Below are 6,000 nucleotides of genomic sequence, written 5' to 3' on the forward strand. Positions count from 1 at the left end.
ATATTATAGTTGTAAAAATTGAACTGGACCGAACTAATTCGACCAAAAAATTAGTGAACGGGACTTCCAATTGGTCCGGTCCAATTTAAGACCGTTTAATAATAAGAACTGGTCAAAGTCGGTCAAAACTGATAAAAAACCGATTCAACCAAACCGTTCGAAATAAAATTCAAAAATTAATGAAGATGTGATATGAACACGAGTCCTTTTTATTATTGCATGCTCCCCTTGCCACTAAATTAGTTATTCCTAGTTATTTTATATGTTAATTATTAATTATATAGTAAAATTACAAAATAATTTTTTTAGATATTATTTTAATTTTATACTCACTTATATTTAAATTAATTATATTTTTTATTATTCATAATTATTAATATAAATATTATTAAACATGTATAAATAAAAAATTAAATATTTTTATTAATTATAATATAATTATTTTTTAGATATTTATTAATATTATTTTTCAATAAATACATATAATATATAACAATATAATAAATATAAAAATAAAATTAAAAATTTTTTATTATAAAAAAATACTAAAATTTTATATACTTATTTAATAATAATCGGATTATAATTTGTTGATTTTAATTTGTTAAAACTTGATTATTTTTAAAATATTACTGAATATATGTATTTTAAATTTTAATTTTAAGTTTTTAATTGTTTTATATTTTTTATTTACATGAAACTAGTTTCTATCAATTCAACTAATGATTTATTTATTGGTTGAATTAATGGATTAATAAACTAGTAGTCTCACTAATTCAACAACCAACTTAGTTTTAACAACTATGCTAAATATAAATATAATTTGACCATATAACTTATAACATTTAATTATATTGTCTATAAAATTTGATTCTAAAAAATGTAAACTTATTAGAGATAAATTTACTACCGTGTAATAAACAAATGAAATTATCACGAGACCTAAAAATAATAATTGATAATAGTAAATTGTAATTACACTTTTGATTATTTCTATATTTAAGCGGTTCTATTTTGGATGAAAAATTAAATGAGTAAAGGTCAGCATATTATTAATTACCTCTTAATTAATTATAGATAGATAAATTATTTACAGTTTCGCTACGCATTCAATTTTTTTTTTTTACAATCAAGGGCAATTGAATTGGTTCAATCTCAATAAAATTTATTTTCATAATATGCGCATGAAATTACGTTGTTTTTATTCGTGTTCTTTTTTTTTTTTTATATATTTTTTCACTACAAGACACACGGCAGATAGTAGCGCTTTATTAGAGTCGGTTTTAAAAACAGCCACTAACTGCAGTTTAGCGGCCATTTTCATGGCAGATTTGAGAGAAACTGCTATTTGCTTTCTTTTCAGGGTTCAATTAGATACCCCTCTTTCTCAGATCTCTATCTCAATTCTCATTCTGATTTTCTTCTCATTCACTAGTTACAACACAGTTCTCTTCTCTCCAACTTCCATCATCATCTCTGCACCTCTCCAAAATTTCTACGTTGTGCTAGCTCTTCTGCTTCTTCTGCTTCCTCCTCTGTTCTGCCAGATCTACTAGCTATCTCATCCACGTAGTGTTGTGCGCGGTTCGAATCTGCGGTAGCGACACGAGCATCCTGTCACCGTCACCTCCACCACACCCGTTGTGGGTTCTTCTCCTTCTTCCTTTATTTCTTTATTTGGATTGTCATTTATTTATCTTCTTTTTTCTGCTAGATTTTCACGTTTTTACAAGAGGATAAGTGCCCCTCACCCATAGCAAAAGGGATCTTCTGTCCCAGATCTGCTCGCTGCTCGTGCCTCCTTCCTTCTGCTTTGCACCTTTACTTCTAGTTTACTCTTTATAGTTTTTTTTTTCTAATTTTTTGTGCATTCTAAATCCTGGTTCTGATTTTATTCTTAGGTTTTTCTACTAATTAAATTGATTGTTTTGCTTTATCGAAGAAGAAGAGAAAGCTCAATAGAAAATCTTTTTAGCATATTCAATTCAATATCTAAATCAATTTGTAAATTACAATGTGAGAATAATTTTTAGAAATATTTTTATTTGTCAGAATCAAGTGATACCTTTTGAGTTTGGAAAGGGGAGCTTAGAGGATAGGTCATGAATCTTGGTTGATATTGTGACTATTAAGCCTACTCATATTTTTAATGTTGATGATTTTACTAGTGAATTTAATTTGAAGTGGTTTGAGGCTAACAAAACAGAATCTATTGGTGTTGATGTTGTTGGTGTCCTAACATTGGCAAGTGCTTGTAAGGGCCATAGTCTCCCCATGATGAATTATGCATTTAGTGGTAATTTTGAACATAAACTAAATACTAATGTTAATTAGTTAAAGGTCTCATTGTGTCATGGGGTTCAAGGGAAGAGAGACGAAGAGCCTGGGACAAATGGACAAGAAAAAGAAAATTCATGTATTTTTTAGTTCAGAGGTGTCCTAGGTTTCTCGCTTTCTTCTATCAGCGAAGCTTGTTGTCAGGAAAGCATGGTGAGATTACTAAGTGGCTGTCATTGTCTCTGGGAAAGAGGGTAAGAAAAGCTTTGCTCATCCATTTTTGTCTTGTGGTCAACACAAATGTGTTTAGTATCAATATCAAAAGATCTACACTTTCATGTGATGTCCATGTTATGTTTGTCTTTCACTTGCATTCCAGTAACTTGGATTAAGCATATCCCCTCACGAAAGGTTCCTTGCAGGATAAAGCATTGATGGAAGATCCAATCTATGAGGAATTCTGGCAAAAGGATGTGGAAGAATCAATTAGGCAAGGAAATGCAAAGGAAGCTGCTCTACAGGTCTCAAACTGGGGTTTCAGCCTGTTGGACCTCAAGTTGCAGAAGAAAAAATAGAGTGGAAGTGCTGATTTGCTCATTTGGCTGAAGTAAATGTTCATTAAAGTTCAAGAGGAATACATAGGTTTTCTTGGCCCAATACATATATGGCAAGTGAGTGCATCAATGTTTAGAGTACTACACTACCCTCTTTGCAAGCTTCATTTACTAAAGCATTCACTCTTATTTGATAAAAATCTTCTGCAAGCATTCTTCTAAGGACTTTTCCCCCCAAAGCCTTATGAGCAATGGTGAAATACTGGGACGATATAATATTGTTTATATTATGAATAAACAGTACATTTTTATCTCAAGAAGCTTTAAATGTTTTGAATGGTTTAAATGTGATTTAGTCCGTTTTAATTTTTAAACAATTGAAAACCAATTAGGACAATTTCTAGCCAATAATTTGAAAAATTAAAGTTGTGATACCAGTGCATGCATACAATATCTGAAGTGGATCGGATCCAAGTATGGTGGACAATTTTTGGAGTATCATCTTTACTTTAGCATAATTATTCTTAACTTTGATTCATGATTTTTTAGTTTTAATTTTCATAAGCATTCTTCTTGTCAATAATGTGTTAGTGGGTCAAAATGCCCAAACCATTTTAGGCAAACTATCCTCATTTATTGTTATCAAAGCAAATCACTATGTGGTAAAGTTTATCAAAAGGTTACCACCATTACATGATAATTATAATCCATATGCTATATATATCTGTCTATCTTGGCCAACACAGACTTACATGTCTGTCTAATTGTATATTTATAAAGTGATAGTTGAAATTTATACATATATGCTTAACTTGTTCTTATACCATTTTTTGAACTGTTTGTTTGTAAGGGACATAATATTTTATATTGTACTATATCTTAATTAATGTTTATGGTATTCTTGCGTGTCATATTTAGGACCAATCTTGTATCCAGAGGCTTAAGGTTTGTATAGATGATTCCAAAACCTTGAGATAAGCTGCTCACTAGATCAAGAAAAGTTGAAGAGTTAATTGAATTAGCCCAACAAAAAAGCATGGAGATAGGTAAGAATTGTCTTTCAATTTTCTTTCATTTTTTCATTTAGAAAAATCCTCACTAAGTTAGTGTACTTGTTTGGTTAGATTTAATTACGTAGTTACTGCTCACAAAGTTGGTGTACTTGCGTGGTTAGATTCAATTTTATTTCCATATATTTTATATTCATCCTTTTGTGTTTTTAGGAGTTCCTTGTTTCACTTATTCGTTCCACAAGTTATTTTTTATTTCTTTTCAGGTTTGGCGGTGGTTCCATAAATTATGTGAAGAGATGAGTCATGACCCATGATCTGATTGGTCATTTATATATCAAGTAAATTTTTTGTACTTTTTGATCAATTGAACCATGTTTATTTGTAAGTAGTGCAGTTAAGTTTTAATTTGATTTATATATTATATTTTTTTTCTAAGATTGAGCAGTATTACCCTGAGAAAGGATTACACTAGAAAAGTTTTTTTTTCAACGGTGTTTTTCACTGGTCCTTTATATTAGAGGCGGTTTTGTGGTAAATATAAAGTGTTGAGTTATTTATTATAACTACTATAAAGGGGTTGAATGATTTGGTGCTTCTTTCCATTTGAACTACTACTTTGGTATGAGTTTATAAATGCGGTTGTTTTTTTTAAAAGCTCATGTATGAAATTGCGGCGGTTCAAAACCGTCGCATTTTTTTAAAAAGACTCACATAAATTTGTGGCGGTTTCAAAACTGTTGTAGATTTTTTTAATCCATTAAGCAAAATAGCGGCGGTTCTGCAACCGCCGCAAAATTGAATATCTGATTTGTTGTTTTTGTACCAACGGTTTCTCAAGACCGCCGCAAAATCAAATCTCCACCCCTTAATAGGCAACGCTTGTAGAACCGCTGGAATTTCGTTTCACGGCAGTTTTAAACCGCCGCAAATCCATAACAAACCTGTCGCTATTCGGCGTGTCTCTTGTAGAGTTTGTACACCTCATTTTTTTATTGGTGCTGTTGTTGTGTTTTATTTTTTTTCTCCCATCTTCCTCATTTGATATTGTCTTTTTTGTTTAATTTTTTTTATTTCTCTTAAGAGAGTAAAATAAGAAGAATTATGAGAAATAAAATAAAAAAAGATGAAAATAAAAGCAGCAGAAGATGTGGAGGAGGAAGAGGAAGAGTTTTGAGTTATACAGAGTTTATCAGAACGAAAAATATCGAAATTTTTTAATAATAACATGTAAATTTCTAAGTTTTGACTCCGAAATTTTGCTAGAAATACAAAAATATCTTCTTTTAATGCTGTATTTTTTTCTTTTTATTCTTCTTTCTTACTTATTTTTGTTTTTTATTGCTCTTATTTATTCTTTTAGGAGCATTGCTTCTCATATTATACTTTAATGAACATGTATGTATTATATTGTAATATTATATTGTAATCTTATTTAATTGAATAAATGTAGATTCTTCCTCTTCCTACTAATTTTGTAGTATTATGTATTTTTTTTTCTTCTTCTTTTGATTTTTTTTTGTTTTTATTCTTATTAAAAGAGTAAAATAAGAAGAATCATGAGAAGGTAAAATAAGAAGGAGAAGATGAACAAAAAAAGATGACGATGATAATGAAGAAGGAGACAGAGAACGAGGAGTTTTGAGTTATCATTAAGTAAATTGTGGTTGTTTTGAATTGAGTTTGTTTGTGTGTCGTCATCATTAAGTAATTTCGGTAAATTTTGGATTTAATTTTGGTGTATTTTGGATTCAATTTTAGTGTATTCTGGATTTAATTTCGGTGCACTTTTGGTCTAAACTTATTTTGAACTAAGTTTGTTTGTGTGTCGTCATCATTAAGGAACATTTTGGATTTGAACTGTTATACATATAAGAATAAGAAGACGTTAATGACCATAACGATAACGATGATGAAGATAATCATGATGTAGGAGGAGCCGAGGAAAAAGAATGAGGAGATCGAAAAAATTCAAATAAGAAGAGGAGGAGGAGGAAGAGAAGAAAGCGATGGAAGTTTTGGTGTGGTGGTGAGGAAGACTATTACGAAAAAGAAAGATGAGGAAAAAAGAGGAAAAGAAGGAGGAGAAGATGTAGCAACATAGTTGAGAGAGAAAGAACAATGCAGAAAAAAAAAAGAACACGAAGTAGAAGGAGAAA

Source organism: Arachis ipaensis, chromosome B6 (assembly GCF_059453495.1).
Source record: "Arachis ipaensis isolate K30076 ecotype BB chromosome B6, ASM5945349v1, whole genome shotgun sequence".
NCBI classification, from domain to species: Eukaryota; Viridiplantae; Streptophyta; class Magnoliopsida; order Fabales; family Fabaceae; genus Arachis; species Arachis ipaensis.